Source organism: Rattus norvegicus, chromosome 3 (assembly GCF_021556685.1).
Source record: "Rattus norvegicus strain SHRSP/BbbUtx chromosome 3, alternate assembly SHRSP_T2T, whole genome shotgun sequence".
Lineage (NCBI taxonomy): Eukaryota > Metazoa > Chordata > Mammalia > Rodentia > Muridae > Rattus > Rattus norvegicus.
In genome coordinates, this window is record NC_141536.1 from 101,846,756 (window position 1) to 101,860,209 (window position 13,454).

Consider the following 13,454-nt stretch of genomic DNA (forward strand, 5'->3'; position numbering starts at 1 on the left):
GACCTACAGGAAGAAAACTGTGAAAATGCATTGAAATGTATAAAAAGAAAAAGTATATTCCTGAAAAGGAGATATCAAAGAGAAAATTACCATTTTTCCCAAATTCATATTTGTATATGTACAAAGTTTGATTCAAATAAAACAACAGTACTATTATTTTTTAATTAAGTTATTTCTAACATTAGAAATAATTAGGCAAGAATCAAATCTATAGTTTTTAAAAGTAACAAGGGAAGAAAATTGATCTATATTTAAGTCCCCCAAAACATTATGATCACAAAGCAAAGATATGTGTCTTGTAACATTTTTGACAAATGCCAATGATGAGTTTTTTTAACATCTCTCCATATTTCTGTCATACAAATGCAGCTGCTGTTAATATTTAGATAGACAATAAATTCAGATATTAGCGCAGTTTCAGGTCATGCATCACTACAACCTGCTTGGGTACAGAAGGATGACATTATGCCACAGAGGTGCAGGTACCTTATGTATTAAATTGATGTGAAAGTTAACTGACACATTGGGTTATATAAGGAGCCAAAGAAAACCACTTAAAGAATGCACAAATAAAAAAAATATTATTATGTTAAGTGTTGTTGTTTTGTTCTTTAGAGGGTATAATCAATTTAGATACAAAATAAAATTCAGTTTCCTACAAAGCTTGGCTGTCACAAAATAAGGCATAAAATTTAAACAAAAACCTATAAAAATGCTAAATTTTAGCAAATCTAGTGTGCTGGTCAGTTTGTCAACTTGACATAATGCAGCCTCTTCTGGGAAGAGAGAACTTCACTTGACAATGTTTCAAACCAGGTTAGTCCTTAAGCAAATCTGTCAGGCATTTCCTTTATTACCAATTGATGTGGAAGGTCACAGTTCATTGTGGATGGTACAACACTGGGCAGGAACCCCGGGATGTATAATAAAGCAGATTGATAAAGCATGAAGAACAAGCCAGAGAGCAGCATCCCCAATGGCCACTGATTCAGTTCCTGCCTTGGGTTCCTGCCTGGTTTCCCCTGGTATTGAACTGTAACCTGTAAGCCAAATGAACCATTTCTTCCCCATATTACTTTTGGTCACGGTCTTCATCAGAGCAATAGAAACCAGCCTAAGTCATCCATACAGTAGGGTTTGATGTTGTTCTTCTTGTTGTTGTTGTTGCTGTTGTTGTTGTTGCTGTTGTTGTTGTTGTCCTTACAGTATACATCAGAAATGCCTGCATTTTTAAAAAGCATGTAGAAGAAAACATCTGGATAATGACAACAGCTGTATTTGAGCAGTGAAACTTTGGCTAACCTTTTCTTTTATTCAGCTTATCTGCCTTTTCCACGTATGCCACAAAAAGCACCATTTAACTGTTGAAAACGTTTTTATTTTAAATAAATCAAGGGGGAAAAAACAACCACACTAAAAGCAAACATGAGATCTGAAAGAAGTGTGGCCTTTCTCAACTTCTTTGGGAGCACAAAGCATGTGTCCTTTTCAAGGTGAGCAAGGATTCAAAAAAAGAATGCTTCTAAGTTATTTCTAAAGAATGAGCAGGACAGAGGCAGAGGAAAGGAGTATCATGATACCTCGTGGAAGGAGTAAAGGAATCCAGGAGGAACAAGAAAATATTTCAGTTTACTTTCATGTTAAAGATCTCTGCTAAAGGTATCCAGGGGTAACACATTCATCATTTAGTAAGTTCTTGAAAGAACCTGTGAATGAATCAATTGATTTATGGTTGGTTGATTGAAATTAAGAATGTTTTTGCTGGTGATCAGTATAGCCAAAATGCTGACAGCAATCGGAAGCACACATAGCAAGGCATTTTCAGGAGCCAACTGTGTAGGTGATACTACATGGAGAGCCTGCTTCATCAGAAAGTAAGAAGCTCAAGTCAGATTCTGACACCTGCTTAAAGATAAACCATACCATTAATCCCTTGTAGCTGTCTTTGATACTGTATGGGTTCTTTTTTTTTCTCCTACCCCTTTTCTTATACCTTTCTGATGCCCTAACACCAGGTAAGACAGAACAAAAAGGATAGAGAGGAAAGGAAAAATAACCCTTAATACAGCTGGGGGTCAAAATGGGCAACGTTATGATTAGACTACTTCCTGCTGATTAGGTGCATTGAGTTCTTTGAGCCAAGTTTGGTCTTCCCCACCAGAATATCTAATTACCTCTTGTTGCTGTTTCTTTTTTTTTATAACCAGCCAACAACCTATCAGCAATTCACCAGGCCTCTCAGAGCCTAGCACTTATATAACCTCTCAAAGGTCCCGAGAATTCCAAACATCACACAATCACAGAAACTATCTGCTGCTGGATAAAAATCACACCCCTGTGACAGCACAAGGCAAATCATAGTCAGCTGCTATGGACAATCTGAAGGAGCCTTATATCTCACACCAGGGATTAAAATGAGAGCAAAATCTCATAATACTTTTTTTTTGTTTTGTAGCAAAACAGAAAATCCAAAATTGTCACTCCAGTCTCACCTCTTTTGGTTTCTGTGTTTATTGTTTCTTTCAGTTCTAGGGGTTGAACCCAGAACCTCATGTGTGCAAGAGGTAATCTACCACTAAGCGACATGCCAAGCCTCCTATCCTGTCCAGAGTTCCTTTTCTTCATTCACTGTTACGTATTTTCCTGGGGCAGCCCAGGGGAGAGCCTGGCTTGATATTTATCATCTCCTGCACCAGTACATAGACAGTGCTTGGCTAAAAAGAGACAATCGGGAGGCAAAGTCCAAAAAGGGATCTGCAGAACAAAAAGGAAGAAAATGGAGGCAGTACAGATAATAGGAGAAAAGAAGAAAGAAAAATGACAGAGATTGATATAGTTTTAAAAAAACAGATGGGGGGATACACAGATACAAGTAAAACATTTTTTCTATATAGTAATCTTATAGTTACTGAAATGGTGTCTTTCATGTGTAGCAAATCACCAGAAATTCTTACCTCTTACCTTCCAGTGATACTTAATTCCTATTATATTTTCTTCCGCCATTTATCCTGGTCTCTGTTTCTTTTGCACTCTGGGGTAGGTAGTCCATCAACTCATAAACCCTGAAAATACCGTCAGTGTGCCATTGCTGTTAGGACAGTCACAGGCTGCACAGTCAGGAGGCTCAGGGCCACCTGTAACTCTGACAAGCTGTCTCAGTCCTAGGACAGAAGGAATTCACTGCCGAAATGTTTCTTTACCATTTGAGTTCTTACTTTAAACTCTACAAGTTAATAAACAAATTAAACGTCACGGTCAAGTCTAGGAGACTAGCATGGCTATGATTTGTTTCAGGCAATATGGTTTGATCTGCTATATTTCCATTAGCTTCATAACACCTTATTCACGGTGCTGAATAAATATAAACCTTGTCTACTAGGAACAGTTTTTTCTGAAAAGATGGTATTTTTATCTGTCTAAATCTGAATAACCAAAAGGAATATATATACATATATATACATATACATGTATGTATCTCTTTTCATGAGCTACACTGACCACATTGTTTGCTTCTGTTCGCAAAAGTACAGATCCTAACGTGTAAAAATAAAAGGCTCATGTTGCCCCTCATGAGGATTTTTAATAAAAAAAATGTATACAGCATATTTGAGGAATGTTGTTTATTACAACTTGGTAAATATTTTTAAAGTCTTGTTTTGACAGAAGCCGTGTTTCTTCTAAGAAAAGAGGTTTGTGGGGAGAGTGTAGCAGCCTAGCATATGCAAATCAGTAGTGTTTATGAACTGAAGAGAACAGAGCATGCAGCTGTGTAGGCCATGCTGCGAAGATGCACTGCTCCCTAGTAAACTGCCTATAAGTATGTCTGAGTGAAGTCGCTATCTTTCTTAGATCACTCCTTCCTGGTACATACATTATATTGCACCAGAAAGCAGTCTATAGGATTTACTAAGTTCCCAGAAGCTGGAAATCTGAGAAAAATTATATATGATATAAAAGATCTATTGAATAATTTTACTAGGTACTTATCTTGGTACACTTAAACAGTGTTGCGTATAGAGAGCTGGGGCCTATACAAAATAGATCAAAATCACATCTCTTAGGTAAAGTGTGGCAGTATCCGCATAACCTAGAAACTGATTTGAATGCAAATCACTATGCTCCACCAAGATGTAATGAAGTGTAGACTCTGGGGATGGACTCCAGAAAGTGGTTGTTTGACAAGCCCTTCAGCTAATGACAGACTTTATATTAAAGTAATATGGCAATTCCTCATAAATGCACACATCTATTTACTGCAGAAGATGCTTACTTTCCATCTGTACTTTTCACAGTGTTGACACTTTTCCCAGTGTCCCCTGGCAGATAGCTGTAGAGACAGGAGCACACGCTTAAAATCTGTCAGAGAAACAGAGACACTTGCTGTACTTGCAGGTGTAAATGCATCTTATGAGCTTCCCTTGCAAATCCTGAAAGCAGAAGAGAGAGCAAGACAAACAATAGGGATGGGAGAGAAAGTAAGGAGGACACTGGTTAGGCGAATGGACCGGGAAGAAAGAAAAAGAGGGCATTCTCTCTGGTTTTAAAATTGCGAAATAGTTTTATTATGCTGTGTGCTTATTAATTTCTATTGGACATGGCCTCCATGGGTGCATGTGTTTGAAAACTCGGGCTCCAGCTACCTGGTGCATCTTAGAGAGTTAACGAGTCTTTTGGGCAGGGCACACCTGACTATGTTATTACAGGTGGGTCTTCGGGAGCTATACTCTGGCCTTACCTCTGGTCCAGATCTCTGCTTCATGATGCACAGAGGTGAAAAAACCATGTTACAACCCCCCACTACCAGAACTGAGCCATTCCAAATACCACATTGTTCTCGCTACAGGAGACTGAACCGTGAGCCATGATAAACCTCTTGTCCTTAAGTGGCTTCCATTAATAGGATCAACGGAGAAAATGTATATTACCACTATGTACAATATGACATGCCTATAAAGGTTTATGTTAAAAATAAGTCACAAATATCTGCATAAAGCATGAATCTTTTTTAAAGTAAAAAAAGAGAACAACTAAAATAGGGGCTGGAGAGATGACTCTGTGATTAAGAGCATTTGCTATTATTACAGAGACCCAGGGTAGGTTCCCAGAATCTATATGTTGGTTCACAACCATTTGTGACTCCAGTTATAGAGAATCCTATAGTTCTGACCACCACCATGCATGCAAAAATGCTCATAATACATATACCCAGGCACATATATATATACACATAAAATGAAATAAATAAACATTTTAATAACTAAAATGAAATATAGGTTCACATGTTTTGGAAATACATTTAGATGATATGAAGTGATATTTTTAAAGGGCAGAAAAATGTAAGCTTTGGCCCAGAAATTTCTTTTTTTTTTTTCCTTTTTTTTTTTTATTAAATTGAGTATTTCTTATATACATTTTGAGTGTTATTCCCTTTCCCGGTTTCCGGGCAAACATCCCCCTCCCCCCTCCCCTTCCTTATGGGTGTTCCCCTCCCCACCCATCCCCATTGCCGCCCTCCCCCCAACAGTCTAGTTCACTGGGGGTTCAGTCTTAGCAGGACACAGGGCTTCCCCTTCCACTGGTGCTCTTACTAGGATATTCATTGCTACCTATGAGGTCAGAGTCCAGGGTCAGTCCATGTATAGTCTTTAGGTAGTGGCTTAGTCCCTGGAAGCTCTGGTTGCTTGGCATTGTTGTACATATGGGGTCTCGAGCCCCTTCAAGCTCTTCCAGTTCTTTCTCTGATTCCTTCAACGGGGGTCCTATTCTCAGTTCAGTGGTTTGCTGCTGGCATTCGCCTCTGTTTGCTGTATTCTGGCTGTGTCTCTCAGGAGCGATCTACATCCGGCTCCTGTCGGTCTGCACTTCTTTGCTTCATCCATCTTGCCTAATTGGGTGGCTGTATATGTATGGGCCACATGTGGGGCAGGCTCTGAATGGGTGTTCCTTCTGTGTCTGTTTTAATCTTTGCCTCTCTATTCCCTGCCAAGGGTATTCTTGTTCCCCTTTTAAAGAAGGAGTGAAGCATTCACATTTTGATCATCCGTCTTGAGTTTCATTTGTTCTAGGCATCTAGGGTAATTCAAGCATTTTGGCTAATAGCCACTTATCAATGAGTGCATACCATGTATGTCTTTCTGTGATTGGGTTAGCTCACTCAGGATGATATTTTCCAGTTCCAACCATTTACCTACGAATTTCATAAAGTCATTGTTTTTGATAGCTGAGTGATATTCCATTGTGTAAATGTACCACATTTTCTGTATCCATTCCTCTGTTGAAGGGCATCTGGGTTCTTTCCAGCTTCTAGCTATTATAAATAAGGCTGCGATGAACATAGTGGAGCATGTGTCTTTTTTATATGTTGGGGCATCTTTTGGGTATATGCCCAACAGAGGTATAGCAGGCAGTTCAATGTTGAATTTTCTGAGGAACCTCCAGACTGATTTCCAGAATGGTTGTACCAGTCTGCCATCCCACCAACAATAGAGGAGTGTTCCTCTTTCTCCGCATAATCGCCAGCATTTGCTGTCACCTGAGTTTTTGACCTTAGCCATTCTCACTGGTGTGAGGTGAAATCTCAGGGTTGTTTTGATTTGCATTTCCCTTATGACTAAAGATGTTGAACATTTCTTTAGGTGTTTCTCAGCCATTTGGCATTCCTCAGCTGTGAATTGTTTGTTTAACTCTGAACCCCATTTTTAATAGGGTTATTTGTCTCCCTGCGGTCTAACTTCTTGAGTTCTTTGTATATTTTGGATATAAGGCCTCTATCTGTTGTAGGATTGGTAAAGATCTTTTCCCAATCTGTTGGTTGCCATTTTGTCTTAACCACGGTGTCCTTTGCCTTACAGAAGCTTTGCAGTTTTATGAGATCTCATTTGTCGATTCTTCATCTTAGAGCATAAGCCATTGGTGTTTTGTTCAGGAAATTTTTTCCAGCGCCCATGTGTTCCAGATGCTTCCCTAGTTTTTCTTCTATTAGTTTGAGTGTGTCTGGTTTGATGTGGAGGTCACTTGGACTTAAGCTTCGTACAGGGTGATAAGCATGGATCGATCTGCATTCTTCTACATGTTTCAGCACCATTTGCTGAAAATGCTATCTTTTTTCCATTGGATGGTTTTGGCTCCTTTGTCAAAAATCAAGTGACCATAGGTGTGTGGGTTCATTTCTGGGTCTTCACTTCTATTGCATTGGTCTATCTGTCTGTCTCTGTACCAATACCATGCAGTTTTTATCACTATTGCTCTGTAATACTGCTTGAGTTCAGGGATAGTGATTCTCCCTGAAGTCCTTTTATTGTTGAGGATAGTTTTAGATATCCTGGGTTTTTTGTTATTCCAGATGAATTTGCAAATTGTTCTGTCTAACTCTTTGAAGAATTGGATTGGTATTTTGATGGGGATTGCATTGAATCTGTAGATCGCTTTTGGTAAAATGGCCATTTTTACTATATTAATCCTGCCAATCCATGAGCATGGGAGATCTTTCCATCTTCTGAGGTCTTCTTCAATTTCTTTCTTCAGTGTCTTGAAGTTCTTATTGTACAAATCTTTTACTTGCTTGGTTAAAGTCACACCGAGGTACTTTATATTATTTGGGTCTATTATGAAGAGTGTCGTTTCCCTAATTTCTTTCTCGGCTAGTTTCTCTTTTGTGTAGAGGAAGGCTACTGATTTATTTGAGTTAATTTTATACCCAGCCACTTTGCTGAAGTTGTTTATCAGCTTTAGTAGTTCTCTGGTGGAACTTTTGGGATCACTTAAATATACTATCATATCATCTGCAAATAGTGATATTTTGACTTCTTCTTTTCTGATCTGTATCCCCTTGACCTCCTTTTGTTGTCTGATTGCTCTGGCTAGAACTTCAAGAACTATATTGAATAAGTAGGGAGAGAGTGGGCAGCCTTGTCTAGTCCCTGATTTTAGTGGGATTGCTTCAAGTTTCTCTCCATTTAGTTTAATGTTAGCAACTGGTTTACTGTATATGGCTTTTACTATGTATAGGTGTGAGCCTTGAATTCCTATTCTTTCCAGGACTTTTATCATGAAGGGGTGTTGAATTTTGTCAAATGCTTTCTAAGCATCTAATGAAATGATCATGTGGTTTTGTTCTTTCAGTTTGTTTATATAATGGATCACGTTGATGGTTTTCCGTATATTAACCATCCCTGCATGCCTGGGATGAAGCCTACTTGATCATGGTGGATGATTGTTTTGATGTGCTCTTGGATTCGGTTTGCCAGAATTTTATTGAGTATTTTTGCGTCGATATTCATAAGGGAAATTGGTCTGAAGTTCTCTTTCTTTGTTGGGTCTTTGTGAGGTTTAGGTATAAGAGTAATTGTGGCTTCATAGAAGGAATTCGGTAGGGCTCCATCTGTTTCAATTTTGTGGAATAGTTTGGATAATATTGGTATGAGGTCTTCTATGAAGGTTTGATAGAATTCTGCACTAAACCCGTCTGGACCTGGGCTCTTTTTGGTTGGGAGACCTTTAATGACTGCTTCTATTTCCTTAGGAGTTATGGGGTTGTTTAACTGGTTTATCTGTTCCTGATTTAACTTCGGTACCTGGTATTTGTCTAGGAAATTGTCCATTTCCTGCAGATTTTCAAGTTTTGTTGAATATAGGCTTTTATAGTAAGATCTGATGATTTTTTGAATTTCCTCTGAATCTGTAGTTATGTCTCCCTTTTCATTTCTGATTTTGTTAATTTGGACACACTCTCTGTGTCCTCTCGTTAGTCTGGCTAAGGGTTTATCTATCTTGTTGATTTTCTCAAAGAACCAACTTTTGGTTCTGTTGATTCTTTCTATGGTCCTTTTTGTTTCTACTTGGTTGATTTCAGCTCTGAGTTTGATTATTTCCTGCCTTCTACTCCTCCTGGGTGTATTTGCTTCTTTTTGTTCTAGAGCTTTTAGGTGTGCTGTCAAGCTGCTGACATATGTTCTTTCCTGTTTCTTTCTGCAGGCACTCAGCGCTATGAGTTTTCCTCTTAGCACAGCTTTCATTGTGTCCCATAAGTTTGGGTATGTTGTACCTTCATTTTCATTAAATTCTAAAAAGTCTTTAATTTCTTTCTTTATTTCTTCCTTGACCAGGTAATCATTGAGTAGAGCATTGTTCAATTTCCACGTATATGTGGGCATCCTTCCCTTATTGTTATTGAAGACCAGTTTTAGGCCTTAGTGGTCCGATAGCACGCATGGGATTATTTCTATCTTTCTGTACCTGTTGAGGCCCGTTTTTTGACCAATTATATGGTCAATTTTGGAGAAAGTACCATGAGGAGCTGAGAAGAAGGTATATCCTTTTGCTTTAGGATAGAATGTTCTATAAATATCCGTTAAGTCCATTTGGCTCATCATGACTTCTCTTAGTCTGTCAACATCTCTGTTTAATTTCTGTTTCCATGATCTGTCCATTGAGGAGAGTGGGGTGTTGAAATCTCCCACTATTATTGTGTGAGGTGCAATGCGTGTTTTGAGCTTTAATAAGGTTTCTTTTACATATGTAGGTGCCCTTGTATTTGGGGCATAGATATTTAGGATTGAGAGTTCATCTTGGTGGATTTTTCCTTTGATGAATATGAAGTGTCCTTTCTTATCTTTTTTGATGACTTTTAGTTGAAAATTGATTTTATGTGATATTAGAATGGCTACTCCAGCTTGCTTCTTCCGACCATTTGCTTGGAAAGTTGTTTTCCAGCCTTTCACTCTGAGGTAGTGTCTGTCTTTGTCTCTGAGGTGTGTTTCCTGTAGGCAGCAGAATGCAGGGTCCCCGTTGAGTATCCAGCTTGTTAATCTATGTCTTTTTATTGGGGAGTTGAGGCCATTGATGTTGAGAGATATTAAGGAATAGTGATTATTGCTTCCTGTTATATTCATATTTGTATGTGAGGTTATGTTTGTGTGCTTTTCTTCTCATTGTTTTGTTGTCAAGACGATTAGTTTCTTGCTTCTTCTAGGGTATAGCTTGCCTCCTTATGTTGGGCTTTACCATTTATTATCCTTTGTAGTGCTGGATTTGTAGAAAGATATTGTGTAAATTTGGTTTTGTCATGGAATATCTTGGTTTCTCCATCAATGTTAATTGAGAGTTTTGCAGGATACAGTAACCTGGGCTAGCATTTGTGTTCTCTTAGGGTCTGTATGACATCAGTCCAGGATCTTCTGGCCTTCATAGTTTCTGGAGAAAAGTCTGGTGTGATTCTGATAGGTCTGCCTTTATATGTTACTTGACCTTTTTCCCTTACTGCTTTTAATATTCTTTCTTTATTTTGTGCGTTTGGTGTTTTGACTATTATGTGACGGGAGGTGTTTCTTTTCTGGTCCAATCTATTTGGAGTTCTGTAGGCTTCTTGTATGCCTATGGGTATCTCTTTTTTTAGGTTAGGGAAGTTTTCTTCTATGATTTTGTTGAAGATATTTACTGGTCCTTTGAGCTGGGAGTCTTCACTCTCTTCTATACCTATTATCCTTAGGTTTGATCTTCTCATTGAGTCCTGGATTTCCTGTATGTTTTGGACCAGTAGCTTTTTCTGCTTTACATTATCTTTGACAGTTGAGTCAATGATTTCTATGGAATCTTCTGCTCCTGAGATTCTCTCTTCCATCTCTTGTATTCTGTTGGTGAAGCTCATATCTACAGCTCCTTGTCTCTCCTTTTGGTTTTCTATATCCAGGGTTGTTTCCATGTGTTCTTTCTTGATTGCTTCTATTTCCATTCAACTGTTTGATTGTGTTTTCCTGGAATTCTTTCAGGGATTTTTGTGACTCCTCTCTATGGGCTTCTACTTGTTTATTTATGATTTCCTGGAATTCTTTCAGGGATTTTTGCAATTCCTCTCTGTAGGCTTCTACTTGTTCTCTAAGGGAATTCTTCACGTCTTTCTTGAAGTCCTCCAGCATCATGATCAAATATGATTTTGAAACTAGATATTGCTTTTCTGTTGTGTTTGGATATTCCATGTTTGTTTTGATGGGAGAAATGGGCTCCGATGGTGCCATGTAGTCTTGGTTTCTGTTGCTTGGGTTCCTGCGCTTGCCTCTCGCCATCAGATTATCTCTAGTGTTACTTTGTTCTGCTATTTCTGACAGTGGCTAGACTGTCCTATAAGCCTGTGTGTCAGGAGTGCTGTAGACCTGTTTTCCTGTTTTCTTGCAGCCTGTTATGGGGACAGAGTGCTTTCGGGCGTGTAGTTTTTCCTCTCTACAGGTCTTCAGCTCTTCCTGTGGGCCTGTGTCTTGAGTTCACCAGGCAGGTCACTTGCAGCAGAAAAGTTGGTCTTACCTGTGGTCCCGAGGCTCAAGTTTGCTCGCGGAGTGCTGCCCACAAGCTCTCTGTGGCGGCAGCAACCAGAAAGATCTGCGCCGCCGTTTCCGGGAGCTTCAGTGCACCAGGGTTCCAGATGGCATTTGGTGTTTTCCTCTGGAATCAGTAATGTGTGCAGAGTGCAGTCTTTTCTGGTTTCCCAGATGTGTCTGCCTCTCTGAAGGTTTAGCTCTCCCTCCCACGGGATTTGGGTGCAGAGAACTCCAGAAATTTCTTTTTGCAGTGGTTAACAGTAACCCACAGAGACTCAAAACTGATCAAATAACAGAGAATAAATGATGATCAAATGCCCAGCCATAAGTAAGACGTCTATAATCTCGCAAGGTTAATGGATTCTCAAAGAAGAAGAGTTAGAAAGACTGTAAACGCCAGAGAAAGCAGAGAGAGTGATGCAGAATGCAGCCTTCAGGCATGCCGTGGCTGTTGCACACTTGAACTCAAAGCAGCTGTGATTGGCCTGCATAGGATCTACACAAGACTGGCCCCATCAACGCCCAGCCAATGGGGCATAGTAATGGTTGGTGGGAGGAGAGAGATTTGCTTCAGTGGCGTAGTCACTGGTGTGGTGTCATATTCCTGTAAACAACCCTAATGAGGGCACTGGGTCACAGAAAGTATGACACAGAAAGTAGAAGGGGACTACTTGGCAAGAAGATTGGCACAAGTGGAGAGAAAACAAGAGAGGGCAATGGGGTGAGGGGAGAAGACAATCAAAATGTCCTATTTACATGTATGAAATGACATACACTGTTATTATCCAAAAGGAATATGTGCGAGTAAAAAAAAAAGCTGAGTTTAAAAAAAAAGCAAAGCAATAAAACAGTGAAGAGAAGGCTTAGGACGATGACTTTGTTAACTAGGAAGAGACTTGTATGAGGACAACCACAGTGCCCGATGAAAGGAGCCTCATCTCCACAGTGAGTGGAGGGTCCATGGCGGCCTAGCTCATCAAATTAATGATGGGTTAATTAATTCATTTAGAGGTGCATGAGTGGAATAATAATAATGGCCAAGAATTTTACAAATTTGAAATCCATTAATAAATTATAGAGACTATAACGATGGAATCAAAGAATATTCTCTTGAAAAGCCATTCATCACAGCCAATCTCAGAAAAAAAATAAGTTGTCATTAAAATTAAGGTGTTCGTATAACAGAAAGTCCCCCTATATAGTCTTCCTTGATGAGTTGTTTGTATTTAACAAAGAAAAAATAACAAATGTCAGTCATAGGAAATTGTGTCATTATTTGGGTATGACTTGGTCCCTCCACTCCTCAATTTTCAGAATATTTGCATGTGAGGAGCAGACATAGACGGGTAGCCTCCTTAGTAACTCTAAGTACACTTTGTTCAGTTTAACCACTGCTGTCAAACCTGACCTAGACTGTGTCATATTGCCCAAGGCCTTTCTTCTGCTGCATAACAATGAGTAACAATTATTCAAATAGACTAATTAATCCCTGCTAATGAGCTACCCGTTAAGTCCTCTTTGGATCAGGCTTAACCTGGTTGAAATGTGTAGCTTCTTGAAAAACCCTTAAGATTACAAGGCGGCTTGGAACTTAGAACTCTGTGGCGAGCCATAAAGCGAGAGACACTTCAGATCGGAGTCTTTCTTCAAAGTCTGCCACCTAGTAAGCACGTCATCCTACTTCTACACAGGACAGTTCCAGTGGTGACTTTTATTTATACAGTTTATAATATTTTTAAGATTTATTTTTAAATTATGTGGCTCATGGGGTAGGCGCATGTATACATATATACATATACATATATATATCCTATATATATCCCCATTTCACGTAGCCTTAAAGTAAGGGTTTATGCTTTAGTTCACAACCCTTATCTAACTGCTTACATTTTTTATTTAAGTTTTGTTTATCTAAACATCATTGCCAGACATATGTCAATTAAGTTTCATCTTCAGTGCAATGAAATAAAATCTGGGAACTGTTAAATTAGGGATAATTCTGCATGCATGCACTATCTAACAACATGTGAAAATATTTAATCATATTCACTTCCAAAGGAATACTATCTATTAAACAACATAACTTTATAAACTTTAGCTGTCTTGATTCAAATATATTTAGACATATAAAATTATAAGCATCTT